Consider the following 22,227-nt stretch of genomic DNA (forward strand, 5'->3'; position numbering starts at 1 on the left):
ATATATGGACTGAGCCATGGATCCAACTGCTTATGTAGCAGAGGATGGCTTTTCTGAGCACCAATGGAAGGAAAAGCCCTTTTTCTTGCCAAGGTTGGACACCCAGTGCAGGGAAATGTCAGAAGGTGGGATGTGGAGGGGAACACCCTTATAGACAAAGGGGAGGGGGATCAGACAGGGAGCTTATGTCTGGGAAACCGGGAAAGGGTTGGAATGTAAATAGATATAATATCCAATAAAAAGTGGAAAATGAAAATTAATATGGTGAATTTAGGTTGAAGTCCAAAAACTTCATGCTTTCTGCAATTATATGACATAAGTCAATTTTATATTGAAAAATGTGAAATTTATGAACATGATAATAGTATTGTTTGGGTGTGATTTTTTCACCAAGGGTTCATTTGTTGAAATTTTTTTCTTCACTGTGTTGATCTTAAGAATTGAAGCCTAATTAGAGTTCAGTAGCTAACTGTTGTAGTTTGAAAGAGAAATGTCCTCTGTGGTTTCAGGAATTTGAAAAATTTGTACCTCATTGGTGGTGTTTTTTTGGGATGTTTTGGTTTTGCTCCTGTGTGGCAGGAAGTATGTCAGTGAGGGATAGACTTTGATATTAAAAGTCTCTTCCCATTTCCAGTTTGCTTTCTCTGCTTTGTATGTTTTGTTCAAAAGGTGAGTTCCCAGCTTCCTGTTGCTAGTATTATGTTGTTAACATTATTATATACTCAAATCTTCTGGAACCATAGGTCAATGTGAACCCTTTTTTTCTTTATGATGACTTTTTCATAGTGGTTTTGTTGTTGTTGTTTAAGAAAAGATTTCTTTCTTTCTTGATTTTATTATTTTTATATTCTTACTGCATTTCCTCCTTCCTTTCCTCCCAGTTCCTTCTCCCACCTTCCTTCTGTATATCTCCCTCAAGTTGAGCAATACTCCATCCTGTAAATGTACCAAATTTTCTTTATCCATTCTTTGGCTGAGGGACACCTATATTGTGTAATTCTGATAGGTCTGCCTTCATGTCCTACTTGGCCTTTTTTCCTTGAAGCTTTTAATATCTGTTCTTTGTATGTTTAGTATTTTTACTATTATTTATTGAAGAAACTTTTTTTTCCTGCTCCAATATATTTGGTGTTCTCTATGTTTCTTTTCCCTTTACAGGCATGCTTTTTTTTTTCAAAATTCACTTTACATCCCAACCACTGTCCCCCATCCTGTTCACCCCCTACCACAGTCCTTCTTTACTTTCCCCAACCCCATCTCCCTTGAGATAGTAGAGGCCCTCTCTGGGTACCTACCCACCCTGGCACATCAAGTGTTTGAAGGCTGGGTGGTTTTTCTCACAGACAAGGCTAGACAAGACAGCTGATTTTGGGAAATGGATTCCACAGACAGGCAATAGCTTTAGTGATAGCCTTCTTTCCAGATGTTCATGATGCACTTGAAGATCGAACTGCACTTCTGCTACATATATTTGGGAGGCCTATGTCCAGACCATGTATGCTCTTTTATTCACTCTCTGAGAGCCCCCAAGGCTCCAGCTTAGTTGACTGTGTTGGTCTTCTTGTGGATTTCTTGTCCCCTTCAGGGATTTCAATTCTTCCCCTAACTCTTCCATAAGAATTCCCACTCTCTGTCCAATGTTTGGTTGTGGGTCTCTGCATCCCTCTGAATAAGCTGCTGGGTTGAGCCATCTCAGAGGACAGCCATGCTAGACTCTTGTCTGCAAGCATATTAGAGTATCAATAGTGACAGTGATTGGTGCTTGCCCATGAGATCGATCTCTGTTTGGTCTGTTTGTTGCTTGCCTATTCCGTCAGTCTCTGCTCCATCTCCTGTCCCTGAATTTCTTGTAGGCAGGATAAATTTTGGGTCCTAAATTTTGTGGGTGGGTTGGTGTTCCTATCACTACACTGGGATTCCTGCAAGCTACAGAAGGCAGTCTCTTCATGTTCTATATCCTCACTGCAGTGAGTCACCATTAAAGTCACCCTCACTGATTCTTGGGAGCCTCCTCCATCCCATGTTTCTGGTAAGTACTCGAAATTCTCTCCCCCATGCCCCACTCCCACCAGTTCTCATGGCCATCTGGCCATCTCCAGTGTCTCTCCTCATACCTGATCTGGAATCCTCCCCACCCTATTACCCCTCCCATCCCTTCTCCCACCCAGTTCCCTCTCTCTGTCTTCTACAACAATTTCATTTCCCCTTCTAAGTGAGATCCAAGCATTGTTGCTTGGGCCTTCCTTCTTATTTGGTTCTTTGGGTTTGTGGAGTGGAGTGTGTGTATCCTGTATTCTATGGCTCTTAATCACGGATAAGTGAGTACATACCATGCATGTCCTTTTGAGTCTGTGTTACCTCACTCAGGATGATATTCTCAAGTTCCACCCATTTGCCTGCAAATGGATATTTTTAGACATGATAAAGCCCAAGGATAGCCCATATACCTTTGTAGAGAATAATAAAACTAAAGTAGTATAAATCAAGACTCCAGAATAATGTATATTAACAAGAACCCAATAGTATTGATAGAGAAACTGAGAAGTGATTAAAGAAGTGTAATACAGAATTTAGAAATAGATCCACATATTTAGGCCACATAATTTATGAAGAAAAATAACACAAAGGTGGAAGAAATGTTTTACCCCCAAAATTCATCATTTTGATATCAGTTCCTAAAGACATTAATAACACTACAAAAAATTCTCCAATGCTAGGAAAATGAACTAGTCTCTAACAGTTAGAATAGTTGCTGTTTTTCCACAGAATGTGAGTTCAGTTTCCAGCATCCACATTGTGCCTCACAACCATAATTCTAGTCCCAGGGGCTCTGACACCCTCTTCTGACATCACCTGACATTAAGCTTTCACATATTACACATAAATACATATAGGAAAACACTCACATACATAAAAAATGTAAAAACCAAAACCAAACTGCAGCTCCAAGTGAATGAAAATTTGTGTGTGAGAAAACAACCAATCTGAGAGAATATAAGAGATATTTTATGATAATTTGGATGAGTAACATTTCCTCATGCAAAAACTTAAAAGGATCCAGGCATCACATGCCTTTAATCTTTTTATATGCATAATGCTTTCTGTTCATTCTATAATCTGCAGGGTCTGTTGTGGTTACACTAAACCTTGAGAAGATTGGCCTGCTTTCCAATGTGGGATAGACATCAAGAGAATCTAGAACTAATTTAGTACTGTTTTGTTTAAATTTGCAGAATCTGTTTTGGGCTCTGCAAAATATTTTCAACAAACTATGTCATTGTTTCACAGATGTTATTTGTCTCAGCATAGTAAGTATTACTTTTTAAAGTTTATACTTAGTTATGCTTTTTCAACTTTGAAATTCTTATGTTTAATTTGGCCTCTTTTTTTTAATATTAGAGGCCCTCCTTAAATATTTGCTTTTGCATTCATTTAAAAGTGTCTTTTATTTATTATCCAGAAAGGGACTGGAGGATATATTCTCACCAATACAAAAGAGTAAATCAGTATAAAAGATTAAAGGAACAAGAAAACCAGTGCAGAAAATTACCAGCACAACAGGAATTCAACAAGCCTGGGGAGGCTTGCTTTACGCACAGCTTTTTCAAAGGCATTTTTAATAGTTTGATTTTCTTATACTTCATAGTTCCGTCATTTCCTTGTCATTTGTGCCATTAAAAACATTTGTTTTTACAAGGCTTATGTTTTCATCCTTTGCAAAACTCCTTTTGCAATTTAAGCTCATCCATGAATTCCCTATCTGGCCACATCTCCTTTAGATTTATTCTCCATGTTCTTTTACTGAGAGTTTATTTATTTATGTATGATCCATTCATTTATTCACTGACTATCTTTGGTTTCTCTGGAATTTGCAATCCTTACCTTCAGGCTCTAAGTGCTGGAATTACTGGTGTGTACCACCAACTTCTGAATTTACAAATTCTTTTGAGTTACATATTTGGAATTCTGTTTTTTGAGAACTATTTCCCCTATTAATATATATTGATTTATTAGGATTAGCAGATGGGTTTACAATGTTTTCTTTGAACTTAATTGCTTACTATCAATTAGATTTTAAATGTCTTTGCTTTAGTGTAAAAATACTTTCTCATTCTTGATTTTGTCTCTCATTCTTATGATGACATAGAACACAATAATGTTGGGTCTCGTGGGCTGTCTAGGAAGCCAAAACAATATTCCCCTCCCCAGGGTTTCCACATGAGAGCTTTCCATCTCATAGATTACTGTAACTGAATTTCTGCCCTAGAAATGATATTAAATAAGAAAATTTGAATTAATCTCAGCATGGAACATTTTTCCTTGACTTTTTTGAGAAATAATTTAATTACTACTCCTTTAATTTTCTAATATAAAATTCTCATGGATGATTATTAAAAACCTCTAAACAATGACTTACTTAGGTTGGTAAATTTAAGTGGTGTGTGTGTGTGAATGTGTGCGTGCGTGTGTGCGTGCGTGCGTGTGTGTGTGTGTGTGTGTGTGTGTGTGTGTGTGTGTAGCTGGGAATTTACCTCAGAGTTTAGTATCTGCTAAACAAGGTCTTTATTACTGACTGCATTATTCTTCTGAAACTTCATAATCTGGGAATATAGATAAAGAAATGGGCACAAAGAAATTAATTGAAGTGTACTAGTGTTTGAGGCACCTTGGTTACATTAAAATTAATGTTATTTCAAGTTTTACATTCACTGCAAAACTTTTAACTTTTTAAATATTTAGGCAAGTTCATAACTCTTTCATGTTTTAAAATTTATGTATATGAGAGGAATATTACACTGATGGTATGTCACCGATACTTCTTAAGTACTTTTGACTTAAGATTCCACTTCCAGACCTAAATAATATACAAGAGAATTAACAACATTATCAAGAACAAAAATATTTTATATTACTTTGAATGTTTTACATGACATGAATAAGTTGGCCTTTATAATTCTCCAATAACAGCATAACTGATACAACATTACATATTATTATTATATATGTTTAATTAACAGCCATTTAAAACAAAATCTAACCACAGACAAAACAGTCTAATGACCTGAATCGAATCCTAATGCTCCCAGTATTATGACTGAAATATCACTAAGATACTCTTCAAGTTTAAGTCTGATATTCAATTATGGAAAATCTAAACCACAGAAATCTACTATTAGGTTTGTTTTTCTTTCTAGCCCAGATGGAGAAACCGTTGTTTGACATACATTTCAATGTGACCTCTAAAACTTTTACAAGACATAGATTAATGAGATTTGGTTCCAGTAGCTCCGGGAATGATAAGTGGATCCTAGCCTAGAGACCCACGATTTACCCATTCATATTAAAGGATTTTCCTAACTTGTAGACACGAAAGAATTAGCCCAAGGACCTCAAGAGTTTTTTTAAGTAGATGAAAGACTAAATTGTCTGTTTGGCATGGTCAGTGTCTATAATAGAGATTTTCATACTGTTCTTGTGGGAAATTTAAATGGAATCCAAACATTTTGTATACATCTCATTGTATTTTTAAGTTGCCAATCAGATGATATTTTTGGCAGTACTAAGGATTAAATTCAGGTCTTCTCACATGCCAGGCAAATATCTTACCACTGTGGTACATCTCCAGCCCTTAGATAATTTCAAATGAACCCTATCGGTTACTAAATTGTAGTAGTTCTTTATCAAACAATAAAATCCAAATACTTCTGTGGATGTTTTCTTTTGTGGTCAATAGGGCTGCATTTGATTCTTGGGAAAGCTAAACTAAAATTTTCCAATTTCTGTTTCCAAGTTGAAACAAAAGGTCACTTTCCTTCCACACAGAGGTTACTATGTTTGTGACTCTGAAAGATAATAGCAGTTCACTGTTAAAAAAAAAAAAAACAACTCCAAGCTCCTACATAATTGGGACACACACACACACACACACACACACACACACACACACACACACACATCAGACATCAGACATATACAAAGATAACTAATTGATGATTTAGGAAAGAATGTAAAAGATTGAGCCAAATGTTAACTTTTTTTCCTTCAAGACAATATTTATGTAGTCATGAATGCAAGGAAACCATTAATGACAACATCTCAGGAACTTGCACACATAGAAACTTCTAAAGATAAGAACCACAGATGTCAGTCCAATTTATAAAAATAGAAAATTACTATTTTTGGAAACAATTAGTAAGTCAATAAAAAGAAATATTGTTTTAGCATAGAGTTTCAGCAGGTTTAAAATACAAAGGAATACATAATCTGTATGGATGACTTGTTTGTACATCAGTAAATAAAATCTTAACAAGCAACAAACCTAGAACTCCATGTTTTTGAAATCATAAAATTTTATGTTATAGTCAAACTATGACCTAACAGATATTTTTAGATTGATTATTTCTAAAAATTGTATCTTCTGATTTTTCCATTTTTTACTTTTCAAAATTGTATGCAATTTAGTTTTGAAATATATAATGATTAAAAACATGATACCACTAGCTTTGCGCAGTGGCAGTATCGTAGCCAATGAGGTTTATCCGAGGCGCGATTATTGCTAATTGAAAAAACATGATACCAGATGGTGATACCTTCTGGATAGGTCATATGCAGGGAAGTAGTAAAATGGGGGTTCTTACTTGTTGACTGAGATTTTGCTAGTGATACTAAATGAAGTACATGTCTATGAAGGAATGTGTGACTGCTTGTGACTTCTCTGAGAGGGTAGATCTTCTCTTCCTGAATATTCTCCCACCCTAGCACATCAAGTCTCTTTAGGGCTAGGCACATCCTTTCCTATGGGGTCAGACAAGTCAGCCCATTTGGAAATGGGATGGGGCACCCACATAAGGCCAAGCTTCACATCTACATATGTGCAGTGGTGCTAGGTCCAGCCTCTGTGTGCTCTTTGGTTAGTTGTCCAGACTCTGAGAGCCCCCAAAGGTCCAGGTTAGCTGACTTTGTTGGTCTTCCTGTAGAGTTCTATGGGGGTGACTTTAAATGAGACTCCTAGCAGTAAGGATATGGAAGATCCATTCCTTTAATTAGCATCAAAGACTGCCGCTATTAATGATACTCTTATGCTTACAGACAATAGTCTAACGTGACTCTTCTCTGAGATTCTCTACCCAGAAGCTGATTCAGGCAGGTGCAGACACCCACAAACAAACTTTGGACAGAGCTCAGGGACTCTTTTTTTTTTTTTAATTTTATTAGATATATTTCTTTACTTACATTTCAAATGTTATTCCCCTTCCCAGTTTCCTGTCCATAAGCCCCTGTCTCCTCTTCTCCCCCTCCCCCATACAGGTATTCCCCCCCCCATACATCTCCCTTACTGCCCCCCCTCCCATATTCCCCGAGCTCAGGGACTCTTATGGAAGAGTTTGGGAAAGGAATGAAGGCCTGTGCGAGGATAGGAAAATATATTCCAACTGAATATGAGTGAACCTGGAAGCATAGTTTATATAAACAATCCTTGTAAGACAACATAGAGAAGAATGATGTAACAAAATAAAGGCTATATAGTCAGAGATTTTAGTCAGTAGCACAATAAACAATTTATGTTTCAAACAAAACATTTCATCAGTCAAAAATGAAACAAGATTTTAAAAAAACACCAGTTTATATTAAAATATATTTTATTCCTTCTTTAATTATCAGTGAGACATTTCCTGTTACCACACTCAAATTTCCTATTTCATAGACATAAAATTATATTAACATCAGACATCCTGAAACGTTGTATAGAATGAAGGATGTGGTTGGTGCTTTCAAATTAAAAACGAAGTGAAACAATTCCTTAGGTTAAAAAACAAAAGCAAAGACAAAACAAAACAAACAAGAAGTAAAGGCACATTAGGTTTCACTGAGCAAGGGGACATCTTATGGACATCCTGAGAAATGAGGAAGAATTTAGTGTAGAACAGAGCTTTGTACAGTTCTTTATTTTTGTAAAGAACTGTTTTTGACAATTGTTGTTGTTTTATTCTCGTTAGATGATACTGTGAACTTGGACACAAAGGTTGAAAATTCAGATAACAGCACACCTCTTTGATGATCATTTTTAGATGTACTAGAAAATAAGCTGAAAGGCTCACAGGACTCCTTGTGGATCGGCCATAGTTACTATTGTATTTCAAATAAGCTGGGAACAATAGTTATGTCTTAAATATTATACCTTGGGTTTTTATTTGCCAAGTCTATTTTTACTTCTTTAGTCACTACAACTTCTAATTAGTAGCCTATTGATGTGATCTAAGAAGAATTATTGAATTTATTTGTGGAGAATGAATGATCTTTGCCTTAATATTGTTACTGAAAATTGAAAGTGAGCTAAATGTTAGTAACACCTAATCAATACTTTCATTAGGACACTTTGAAGATACAACTTTGCCGATCATTGAAAATATCTCTAGAAATTCCTTGTTTTGCTTAATTAAGGATATTTATCTTTAAAACATTAAAAACAGATGTCCCAGCATTACTACACTGGTGATGTATGCAATAGAAATTACACACTATTTAGTGCAGTATAGTGTACTGATTATTTATCATGGCTGACAATTGAATTATGAAAACATTCAATTATAATCAGTGGTAATTATTATTTATTGATTTCATATTGTACACACATTAAAAGGAAACATTAATTATGCAGAAAAGTGAATCATTTTTTGTTGATACATGGACATTTGAATTTTCAGTTTTCCTTTAAAAACTAACAAGAATCTTTGACCAATACACATTGATCCAAACCAAAATAGAATATATTTTCAATGATTGTGTGAAGCTTATTTGGAGACCCTTTTAAAAGACTGATTAAGAAACATCAGCTCCTGGGTAAAATTGTATTGATTAATGTTTTTGAGACAGGATCAACTCAAGCCTCCTGAGTGGTGGTCATCCAGGTGTGCATTGTTGTACCATAAAACGTTTTATTTATTTAAATATGCTTCTGAATTTAAATACATCTCTGGAGTGGTAAGTAGTTCATGTGACCCAAAATGAATGCACACATTGTGCAACATTGCATCAAGTGTCTTATATGCAGTGTGAATATAACAAATATTTGCTGCTGATGATCTCAACTCCCATCCAGACAGAAACAGATAATATTTTAATGATGGAAATGTATTAGCTAGTTTTTTTGCAAAGATTTTTTTGTTTGCCTATAACAGTCAGCAAAAAAGATTTAAAGAAAACATACTAATAATTCTGCAAGATAGATTTTGTAAGATGGGAGAGAGATAGAAATAGAGTAAGAGGGATCAAACTTTAGAAAGAGGGTCATAGACAGAGAAACAGCATAAGCAAAGGCTCAGGAATGTAGGTTTGTAGGATATCAGGGCATAGCAGTTTTACTGGTATGAGCATGATTATAGGACAGTAGTGAAAAGAAAATAGGATATCTCATTGAACCTGATGGACATACAAACTGGAGGTGCACACTGGAATCAGTCATATATCTAGAAGAAGTTTGTTTTAAAGGAAACGAATTCTATTCTTTATCATAATATTCTATATAGTCAATATTCAAACTTCGAATAGGCCTAGAGTAGCGATTAAATTATTTCATATAAATGAATTTTTAAAATCAAATCATTCTGTTTAATGTAAGTTGTTACCTGTAGCTATGAGTTTATTCCTTTCTTAAAATGTAAGAAGCTATTTCTCCTCTATTGATGGCTTCAACGAAACCGGGTTTGACACTACTATCAAATTGCTTTTAACCTAACAGGAAAAAACAGTTTTCTTTTAGTTTTGGAAGATAATCCTTTCCACACTTTCTTTTAGTAACAAACAGTGGATTATCTCTAGTTATAAACAAGATAGAAATCTACATTCTACTTGAAGAAATGGAAGAGGAGAATTATATACTCACTTGAACTTTCTTTCACATATTTGTGTGTATTTAAGTCTCATATAACTGTAAAATTACAAGAATCAAGCCCAATTATTTACTAACCTTTTTTCTTTTTTCCCTATAGGTTTTACGATGTATTAATAACCTGGGATAAACAACTATCTACAGAAACATACACACACACAGTACTTCCTGGAGAAAATGTAGCATAGTCTATACATATCAGGTTCTCATGGAGGATACTGAGTGGGATACTAGTGGACTGGGACAGTGAAAATTTCTGTGTAACTGGAACCTATACACTGTTTACTCTGTTGTATTTATGAAGTCAGCATTATTCTAAGGCACAGACAACATGCTCTAAGGCTTCCTACATAGTAACAAATGTGAACAGATGGGTTAAGGATGTAGCTCAGGGGTAGAGTGCTTGCTTATAGAAAACACTGGGTTTAAGTGCCAGAATTGAAAAACAAAATTATGAAGTTAAAGACTCAATGGTTAACATTAGGCCTAGTCAACAACCAGGTAGTCAGGCATGGGATCTATGTAGGGTTTCTTTTCTATGGAATATTTTCCTGGGCAGTTATTTTTCAAACATTGTGTTATGAAGCAAAATCCAAGCAGCAAATATACTTTATTTTGTGTATATGAGTAGTGACTCCCATTGTCATCTGATATCCTTCAAAGTTATGAACATTTAGTTATAATAGGCAAGAAGTAAAATACTGGATCCCTTTTCAATGGTAAGACCAAAGTTCTCCAGTACTTTTAATAGGAATCAGTTTTGAGTAACTTGGTGTTCGATAGCCAGAGTTAGAAGGACTGAATTCATGCACATACCTACAAAGCTCTTAAAAACTTTGGGGGTGTAGCTTCTGACTGTACAGGGTGTGCCCTGTACAACCCCCTATCTTTAATCTATCATTTAAGAGAGTTCTAAGTGTATTGTAGAAAGAAGTATTTGATTTATTAACAATTTTCCTGGCCAGTCAGAACTTGTCAGCCATCTCTAAGTTGGCTCTGTTCCAATTACACTATTTGAATTTTCTTAAGGGCAGATAACCAAAGAAAATGTCTAGTGTCACAATTTCTAGGGAACAAGGAAGACTTCCAAATATGGCCAGATAAAGCTATTTCCATATCAGAGGAAGGGATAATAAGTGGAAGAAGACTTAGACATAATTTTCTTAGGAAAAGATATAAAGCGAATCACAATGCCAAAAGTCTCCAAGAATGCAACAGGCAGAGACCAAAACCTAAAAGTGAGAGACAGAGTGACAGTGATCACAGCATTCAACTCCGCTTTGTTTCAGCTGGCTTCATGACTTTTGCTGTTTCCAGTGGATATGGCTATGACATTTGACAATTTTACTAGACACATTTTTACAGCCAACTCCCTGTTCCTTTGGCACTCTCCTTCCATCTCCTCTTCTGCAGTTATTCCTGAGCCTTAGATGGGAGTTGTATTGTATATGTATCAATTGGGACTAGACTCTGCAGTTCTGCATTCTGATTGGTTTGTGATTTTTGTAATTGGTCTTGGAATGTTACAAAGAGAAGTTTCCATATGTAGCAATAATTAGTGAAAATAAAGGCAATGAAATTGAAAGAGAGCAAGGAGGGGCTTATGGGAGGGTTTCGAAGAAGGAAGGAAAGAGATTAAGTAATTTTATTATATCTCAAAAATAAAATATATAATAAAAACAGACTAAATAAATAATGAAGACACATTTATATATATTAAACTGAGGAGATGACTTTGGCACATTGCTTGAAACACACTGTCCAATTGTTACACTTTGTTGGAAAGAAATTGCTAGGGTTTTTTTTTCTTCTGCTTCCACCTTGCTGTTTTAATAAGAGGCTAATCACATTGCTTCACTTTAGTGATGATTGCTTGCACACAAGGAGGTGGCTAACAATGCTTCTCTTTGTTTAGTTCTCTTCAAAGGCTCAAGGTTTTTCAATTATTAGGACTAAGAGTAGTTTTCTGGGTTGGAGAAATGGCTCAACGGTTAAGAGCACTGGCTACTCTTCCAGAGGTCCTGAGCATGGTGGCTCATACACTTCTGTAATGGGATCTGATACCCTCTTCTGGTGTGTCTGAAGGGAGCTACAGTGTACTAATATACAACAAACAAATAAATCTTTAAAGAAGAGTTATTTTCCCAGAGAAATTCTTGTGCTGATCTTTTGGCAGTGACCTTGTTTGTCTGTGTTCTGACCCCTGCTGTCAGAGTCATTTGCATACATTTGGGTTTCTCCTCTAATCCCAGATGCAGGGATGTGATTGCAGCATTGCCTCTTGCATTCTCTGACACATGCTGCATTCCCAAATGCAGTTTTTCACTCTTTCTCCTCACCATTCTCATTTTCTTTTACTACATCTCACCATTCCCTTTCTTACAGTTCTTATTTCTTCTTCTCATTGTTACTAATATTTTTATTTGGGAAAGCCAGAATTTACATATAATAAAAATTTGAAAAGGAATCTTTATAAATAAATGAAAAAATTTAACAGAAGTAACACTAACACTATGAAAGGCACTATTCTATGCCTAATATACAATCTCACAGAAGCCTGTGAGCAAGACACAATTGTCTTAGATTACAGATCAGAAAACTGAGGCCCAAAACAGCTAAGTATTTTGCTTAAGAGCACTCATGTAGTAAATTGGAGAAGCAGGCTTTGGATCCCTGAAGTCTGGTTGCAGATTTGACTCCTGGAAGCAATCTGCTAGACTGCATTCTCAGACAGAAATAGCTAAATTTGGCCTGAAGGAATCTTGTAGAGTAGTAAAGAGATTACTGTGCTCAATGAAGAAGCCAGTGAGCTGTAAAGAAACAAAATGTACAAGTACTGCACGTGCTGCAATGAGATAGCTTGGCTTTATGTTCGTTTTCATAAAGTGTTCCTCTTTGCTGGTGAATGAAAGGCAAGCTTTGAATTTGTCAAAAGTTTCTCAGTAGTTTGGAATGTGTAGATACAGTTTGGTACTATTTTCTTTTCAGAACTTAGAGGTTAAAATGTAAACATTTCAAGTCGGTGTGCTAACATTTCAAAAAAAGCTTAAGCCTGTAATTTATGCTTTGTGCCACATTATGTAGAATGAGTCAATAATGGCTTAAAATTAAAGATTAAAATCTAGACTACGTATTGGCAATACTTTTTTTTTATGTTATGTTTTGTTTTTATTTCTACTTTACATGTTTCTTTTCTTTCTTTTTTTTTTTTATGTTCCCTAGGACATTTTCTCTCTCTTTTTTTTTTTATTAACTTGAGTATTTCTTATATACATTTCGAGTGTTATTCCCTTTCCCGGTATCCGGGCAAACATCCCCCTCCCCCCTCCCCTTCCTTATGGGTGTTCCCCTCCCAACCCTCCCCCCATTGCCGCCCTCCCCCCACCAGTCTAGTTCACTGGGGGTTCAGTCTTAGCGGGACCCAGGGCTTCCCCTTCCACTGGTGCTCTTACTAGGATATTCATTGCTACCTATGAGGTCAGAGTCCAGGGTCAGTCCATGTATAGTCTTTAGGTAGTGGCTTAGTCCCTGGAAGCTCTGGTTGCTTGGCATTGTTGTACTTTTGGGGTCTCGAGCCCCTTCAAGCTCTTCCAGTTCTTTCTCTGATTCCTTCAACGGGGGTCCTATTCTCAGTTCAGTGGTTTGCTGCTGGCATTCGCCTCTGTATTTGCTGTATTCTGGCTGTGTCTCTCAGGAGCGATCTACATCCGGCTCCTGTCGGTCTGCACTTCTTTGCTTCATCCATCTTGTCTAATTGGGTGGCTGTATATGTATGGGCCACATGTGGGGTAGGCTCTGAATGGGTGTTCCTTCAGTCTCTGTTTTAATCTTTGCCTCTCTCTTCCCTGCCAAGGGTATTCTTGTTCCCCTTTTAAAGAAGGAGTGAAGCATTCACATTTTGATCATCCGTCTTGAGTTTCATTTGTTCTAGGCATCTAGGGTAATTCAAGCATTTGGGCTAATAGCCACTTATCAATGAGTGCATACCATGTATGTCTTTCTGTGATTGGGTTAGCTCACTCAGGATGATGTTTCAGTCTGGAGGATCCTCAGAAAATTGGACATTGAACTGCCTGAGGATCCAGCTATACCTCTCTTGGGCATATACCCAAAAGATGCCTCAACATACAAAAGAGACACGTGCTCCACTATGTTCATTGCAGCCTTATTTATAATAGCCAGAAGCTGGAAAGAATCCAGATGCCCTTCAACAGAGGAATGGATACAGAAAATGTGGTACATCTACACAATGGAATATTACTCAGCTATCAAAAACAACGACTTTATGAAATTCGTAGGCAAATGGTTGGAACTGGCAATACTTTTCTAATGCTTCAGTGCTTCACTTGTTAATACGTCTTTCTATCTTATTTAATACATTTGGACTTAAACATAGTTTAGAAATTTACTATAGAACAATTTTTTGAAATGAGGAAGTATCTTGTAATGGTTGGAATGGAAAGATCAATGTCTTAAGATATTTCTGTAATTTGACTGTAGGTCATCGAACTTAAAATTGAATGATCATGGACAAATTAATACCTGTTCATCTGAGATATGGGGAAAATGATAGAATCAATTTCATAATAATGCCATGAAGGCAAAGAAATGGTTTCACTTAAAGTTCTTAGCACATGCACAGAGATATAACCTTTCAGTAAAAGCTAGTTAATAAAGCAACTTCATTAGATTTTTAAAAATTTTACACAGCTTTCTGGTTAGATCAGCTAGGAGCCACAGCTCCCAGAACTATTTGTATGAATTTAGATAAAAATACTGCAGTATTCTCTTTGAATGTTTCTCCACACAGGTGTGAACTTACCTTTCTTGTTTCCCTTTGCAGAAGAAAAGCAACAAAAATGAAGTGCAATGACTCCTCCCATCTCCCTTCATTCCTCTGTTCTCCCAATCAGGTAAATAGATCTTTTGTCTTGCCCAGTTATAGAAAAGATAGATAGCCTTTTTCTCTTTTCTCAAATCTGAGCTGGATATTTTACAAAAGGTAAATATAAATTTTGACTTTTGCTTTGTGCATTTTTTAACATCTCTCAGCAGCGATTTTAAATACATATCTCATTGATATCACATTGACAAAGTTCCCGAGTTATTCAGTGTAACTGAGACTGTAAGAAGTAAAACCACAGTGGAGGAGGAGTGCTATGTAAACATATCATGCTTAAAATAATCACTTTGAGAAAATTAATGTTTAGGTAAAGAAAATTGAGATAATTCTTTAATAATCTGAAAGAGAAGAGTTAATGTACTCTAACATAAAACATAAAAAATAGATAAATTTAATAAGTTTCCAACAGATTTAAATACTTTTTATAGTGACCAGAAAGTCCCAGATGCCAGAAAATCAAGAGGCCTCCAGGACCCAATGGGAATGACATAGCCAACAAAGAGGAGAGAAAACCTGTAGAGACCGTATCCAGAGGTTAGGCATGGCTCCAGGTTGAGGAATGGGACCACCCACCGATCTCAAAAATATTAACCCAGAATTGCTCCTGTCTAAAAGAAATACAGAAACAAAGAGTGGAGCAGAGATTGAAGGAAAGACCATCCAGAGACTTCCTCACCTGGGGATCCATCCTATATGCAGCCACCAACCCCAGACACTTGCTGATGCCAAGAAGTGCTTACTGACAGGAGCCTGATATGGTTGTCTCCTGAGAGGCTCCACCAGAGCTTTACTAATACAGATGAGGATGCTTGCACCCAACAATCAGACTGAGCATGGGGACCCCAATAGAGGAGTTAGAGGATGGACTGAAGAAGCTGAAGGGGTTTGCAATCCCATAGGAAGAACAATAATATCAACCAACCAGTCCCCCCCCCCCACCAGAGCTCCCAGGGACTAAACCACCAACCAGTTCACATGGAGGGACTCATGGCTCCAGCTGCACATGTAGCAAAGGTTGGCCTTGTTTTGCATCAATGGGAGGGGCAGGCCTTGAAGGCTTTATGCCCTCATAGGGGAGTGCTAGGAGAGTGGGGCAGGAGTGGGTGGGTAGGTGTGGGGGCACCCTCTTAGAGGCAGGCAGAGGGGGTGGAATGGGGAATTTTCTGAGAGGAAACAGGAAAGGGCGATAACAGTTGAAATGTAAATAAACAAAATAACCAATAAAAAATAAAAAATGTAATCACGTAAACAAAATAAGTATTTTTCTTTGTGGAAATTTAAAAAATATATAATTTTATAACATACTCATTTCAAAGATATAACAAATAAATTCTGTAAGCCTCAGGCAAAAATAGCAATACAATCTGGTAATCTTCCTTTATTCATGGCGATAAGGTGTAACATTCCAGTTTACATGTTTGGAAGCATACATGACTACATTATAATACTACAATATAATACTAAATTATAAAATAACTTTTACATGCATGCAGAAATTTATAAATTACACTCAGTAACTGATGAATAACTACAATATTAAAATAGAACAATTTATAGCAATGTACCATACTCAAATCCATGTGAGTATGTTCTGTCTTGTATTTCTCAAACTTAAAATATTGTACTGTGTATCTTAACTACATCAGCCTACATCTTTTTTTTTATTAAGAATTTTCACCTTTCCTCTTAAGGGAAGCACTTTAGGTCTTATCTTTGGCGTATCCAATTTGCCAACATTATTGTTTGTACCTTGGGGCCATTATTAAGGAAAATCAGGGTTATTTGAACACAAGCATTGCAATATTTTGGCAGTTAATATGATAACCAAGATGGCTGTTAAGTGACTAATGGGTTACTAGCATAGCATATAGGCTGGATGTGGATGCACTAAACAACAGATGATCCAAATCCTATGTGGGATCACATCAGATAGAGCAGAATGGCAGGAGATTTCATCATCTCACTGAGAATGACAAGCAATTTAATACTCATGAATTGCATGTTCCTGAAACTTTCCATTAATATTTTTGGATCCCAATTGACTGTGGGCAGCTGAGACTGCAAGAAGTGAAACCAGAGTGGAGGAGGAGTGCTATATAAACATACCATGCTTAAAATAACCATTTTGAGAAAATTAATGTTTAGGTAAAGAAAATTGAAATAATTCTTTAATAATCTGAAAGAGTAGTTATTACTCAAAGATCCAAAAAATACTTGTTATTAAAATAATCATCCTCTTAATCATGAAAATTAAATTTTTAATATGCTATAAACACATAGACTGCTTTACATTAACTAACTTTAAATAACTACCATTTATATAGCCTACCAGATCATATAAGGAAAAAAATTATCAAAACATCAGACTTGGTTCCAGACCACCCTAATAAATCAAATCTTGTGATTAAAAGAGATATTTTTCATTTTCCAATATATGTAAAAGTTATATTTATGCTCTAATACACAGTCAAATGTGTTGTAGTATTATACTTTTTAAAGTAATACATAAAAGCATGTGCTGTTAGGAAAACAACAACAACAAAAAAATATTTACTTGATGTAAGGTTCCCACAAACCTTTAATTTCTAAAAATCACAGGATAAAGCAAATTCACTAAAACAAGATGTCATTGTATAATATTAACTTTCTTATTTATTTATTTATTTATTTATTTATTTATTATTAAGAAATATGTATGAAAAGCAACTATAAGCCAGGTACAGTAGTTGACCCTTGAGTTATCATATAGATCAATATAAAAATGATCCCTAATCTGGTTTAACATCATTCTAGGTCATGACCTACGAATGTAAGTTACAATTCCACATGCTTTAAGAGAGTCACAAAGTATCATGAAAGTTCAGGGGGGGGAGGAAGGGAGGGAGGGGAGAGAGAGAGAGAGAGAGAGAGAGAGAGAGAGAGAGAGAGAGAGAGAGAGAGAGAGAGAGAGGAGACACAGAGACACAGAGACAGACAGGGAGAGGGAGGAGAGGGAGGTGTGGAGAAGATCCTATTTCTGACTGGGAATAAAAGAAATGAGATAGTATTTTACAGCAATGCATTGGAATTTAGTTTTAAATTAAAGATAAGTTTAGGGTAAATAGAGATGGGGGAAGTGTGCAATAATGCACCCAACAGAAAGATGATGCCCCTGAGCATTAGCACCAGGTTGGAAACATTGTAAGAAGCTAAGAAGCTTGAGTATCGTGATGTGTGATACCAATCTATTTGTGCTCGAGCAGCACTCATCGACTATTTGAGGAAACGACAAAGAGATAGAGTAAAGAAGTAACATCATTCTAAAGAATTGAACATTTATCTGATATTCAAATGGAATAATAATGAAGATTTTTAATAACATTACAACAAATTTCATAAACAAATAGTATGGTCTGGCATAGAGCCCTGCCTCTGTAATTTTAGTATTTGGGAGGCTGAGGCAGGAGGAATAGAAGCTGAAATCACCTCAAAAATGTTGGGAGATGTTGTCTGAAAAGAATATGACATAGGAAAATAAAGAATGTAGAACAAACAAAAATAAATTCATCTTGTATCCTTTGCAAAACTGGAAAAATGAAGCACTGAAAGTAACAAGATTGAGAGGTAATTATAATAATACAAAAACACGATGGATAAGCAAAATTGTTGACATTGAAAATAGAAAAGTGTGGAAGAGAAAAATGCTGAATATGACTTCACAGTGACTGAATGAAGGACTATATAATGGGCAGATAGACATCAAAGGATTCTCTCCAGTAACTATGAAAGCTAGGTGCATGGAGAAATCTTTTTAATTTACTGGAAATGAAGCCGATGGGGCTGTGGAGATAGCTCACTGAGTAAAAGCACTCGTGTGTGTGCGCACACACACACATACACACACTTACTTCATCCACATGTGCACTGGTACATATTAAACACATATGCATGTATTATACAACAGAATAGATCTGTAGCCTTACTAATGAGGCCAAGGCAGGGAATCAGTAATCTGAGGCAAAATTGATTAGATTGTTAGAGACACAGGTAGATAACAGAAATGGAAAAACAAGATCAGATTCACGTAGGCTAGAGTAATTAATTTAGTTTTGAGTATTTTATATTTGAGAATAACATAGGGTATCCTATTGGAGACATTCTATTCTTTTTTATATTTTTCGAAAACAGATTTATTTTAGTTTTTGACTATGCGTATCTCTGGGTAGATATGCGCACATACGTGCAGGTGCTTACAGCTGCCATAGAGGGCATCAGCTCCACAGTAGCTGAAGTTGCAGGCTTTCCTTAACTCCATTACATTAGAGGACTGCTTTCTTAGAAGAGCAGTAATTGCTCTTCAGCCCCAGAGACAGTCTATATTAGAGAGAGTTCTTTTTTAAAAAGCTGGAAACAAGAATTGGAGAAGTCCATTGAGTTGGTGGTGTTGAAGCTACAGAAAATTGAGGATAGTGTAGACATCAGGAGTTTTACATCTTCAGTGTCAAGAACAAGGGCATGGAAGTGGAAAAGGTATATAGAAGAGAAATATTTGGTTGTTGCAAAGTCAGAAAGCCAAGAGATGAGAATGATCACTATTTAAAGAGAGCAAAGATGGATATATGGGATGGATTGAAGGAAGGATAGGGAAGGAGGGATGATATAATTATATTACACTCTCAGAAAATAAAAGAACTAATAATTAAACATATAGTACAGAAAGATCCAGAAAATTAAAAGATGCAGATTTAGAAAAACAAATTTGGATTGTTATTTAACAATACAATGCTCATGTTTAGCATAGTAATTTCAACTGTGTGTTATGAAGAAGTAAAATATTAAAGGTCAATATTAAGGTCAAAATATTAAGGTCAAAAGTGTAGTAAAGAAGAAAATAATTGTAAGAAGTTAAGATTTCTAAAGAGTAAAGTTTGAAAAATAGCAGTGATTACAAGTGGACCTCAATAGTTTGCTTTCATAAGGATTGTCTGTAGGCTTTGTTAAATGTCAAATTTCTGGGCCTTATCTCTTAGAGATTCTGTTTTGTAGGTGTTAGATATGGGAAAACAGTTTATATTTCTGCAAAGTGCCCAGAGGATGCCAATGCCAGGAGTTTGGGAACAATACTCTGAGAATTATTATTAAACGTTTGGACAGTGTTTTTGTTTTCATTCAAAGGCATGTGGTTTATTTTAATAATAATAGAAATAAGAGTAAGCAGAGAGGGATACACTACAGATGAAAAAGAGATAAGACTAGGCAATAAAATTGATTTGTGGCCTGAGGGACACAAAGGGGTCAAAAATGTCAAGGGAAGCAGTGGAAGAAGTTTTGTGTCTTCTGAAGGACCCTGGGAATATAAGATCAGAGACATTAAGGAGAAAATCTGTTTCAGAAGAAAGAAGGAAGGTTTGAAAAACTCTCTCTTACTTTGTGGTAAAATTCACAGATGTAAAAGGCAGCAACTGATGAGAGTGTAGGGGACTGTGCCTTATAAGGTTTGGAGCAGACACTTCAGTGAATTCTACAGGGAGTCAGCAAAATGAATAAAAACCATATCTAGTCCTGGTAGGAACCCAGATGAAGAGCAAATGGCCCCAACCTGAACAGTCAAAAAAACTACAGTTTTAAAAGGAAAAATATATTGTGATATGCCAATGGAATTTAAATTTAAAGAAGACACATGTCTTCTCCTAGACAGTGTAATATGAGGTATCATGCATTTTATAAGTACTTTAAAAGTTTACTCTTTTGTATTTCAATTAGAAAACAATCATTTTTCCTTTAAACCTCGAATTTTAAGCTGTTAATTCTTTCAGTTTTGGCAAATTCTTTTCTTGTCCTAAAGGCTCATATTTTCCATTTTTATCTTCCTTAGAATTCATCTTCAATGGAGAAAAAGTACATTCTAGATGATCACTATTATCCAGTTTTCTGGGACTAGATTAACCATGTGTGTGTTTGGGGGGAGGGGGAGATACACTTACAGGGTTTCTTTGTGGGTTTCAAATGATTCCATTACCTTAGAATGTTCTTAAATGCCTCTTCTAAAAAACAGTCCCTTCAAATATTTTTCCATATTTTGTATTTCTATTTAAGCTTGCATATATAGAGAAATATGTGTGCATATGTATATACATGTGTGCATTTATGTATATATGTGTATGTATGTATGTATAAAATCAATAGATAAGATATAGGGCTTCATGCTCTAGTTGACAGCCCTATATCCATCTATATATGGTGGTAGAAGTAACTGGACTTAGTGGGTTAAAAAAGAAGATATGAAGTTGGCAGAGGGTTGTGGTGGTGGTCTGGGAGGAGTTTGATGGGAAAGTAGTAGATATGATCAAATTACATTGTACATGTGTATCAAATTCACAATTGATATATAAAAATGTATTAAAATAATAGATCTGGCTTACAAGATGGCTCAGCACGTAAAGGTACTTGAACTGGAGTCAACCTGAAGACTTAAGCTGGATCTCTGGGACTCAAATGGTAGAAGGAAAGAACTGACTCTGAATGTACAGACACACACGCGTCTCACACACACACACACACACACACACACACACACACACACACACACAGAGCATCATTTGAATACTTGAGCTTACTCATCGAGGACAAGCAAGCACATTTTGAGGAACCAGTTCTCGCTATGGGATACAAGCAACATCAACACACACACACACACACACACACACACACAAAGAGAGAGAGAGAGAGAGAGAGAGAGAGAGAGAGAGAGAGAGAGAGGGAGAGGGAGAGAGAGAGCATAAAAAATAACATGTAGTACATTAAAAAAATTAGGGCTGAAAAAATGGATTGACAGTTAAGAGCACTTACAAAGGTCCGAAGTTTGATTTCCAGAACCCAACTGGCTACTTTCAACTGTCTGTAACCCTTGTTTTTGTGGAATCTAATGCCCTCTTCTGGCTTCCATGAGTATACATCTGGTGTACCTACATGCAAACAGAATAAATAAATTTTTTAAAATGAATTTATATTTTAAAATGAATTTATTTAAGGTATCTTTTTATAGACTATGCCAAAAAAGTGGAGTATTTCCCTATGTTTATAAATGAGCACCCTCTCCTTCTAATTGAATGCAAATTAAGATAAAATGTAAATGTCTAATTAAGGTCAGGAAGTTCTGTTTTAAGACTCAAATTATTGAATCATTCTATTAGAACTAGTGACATCTACAACTTTTTCTTATGAGATATGCTCTCTTCTTACACTAATTTTATTTATATTTACTCCAGTGGCTAGTTCCTATCTGATATTTATTCACAAACCTGGAATATTTCCCTATTTTTCAGGCAGTGCATCTCATCTCCCAAAGGTGTTGTTGGAACTAGTGTTCTAATAAGCGCATATAAAAGACACACAACTCAGATATTTTATTTATAAGTAAATGACTAGGTTGGGCAGATCTCGAGCTATTCTAACT

General features: G+C 35.8%; 1 pseudogene; it reads left to right on the forward strand.

The window, feature by feature from the left end:
• Positions 1 to 6,499: 6,499 nt before the first annotated feature.
• Positions 6,500 to 6,572, forward strand: LOC120099548 (U4 spliceosomal RNA; annotated as a pseudogene).
• Positions 6,573 to 22,227: the final 15,655 nt, after the last annotated feature.

The sequence above is a fragment of the Rattus norvegicus genome, chromosome X (assembly GCF_021556685.1).
Source record: "Rattus norvegicus strain SHRSP/BbbUtx chromosome X, alternate assembly SHRSP_T2T, whole genome shotgun sequence".
NCBI classification, from domain to species: Eukaryota; Metazoa; Chordata; class Mammalia; order Rodentia; family Muridae; genus Rattus; species Rattus norvegicus.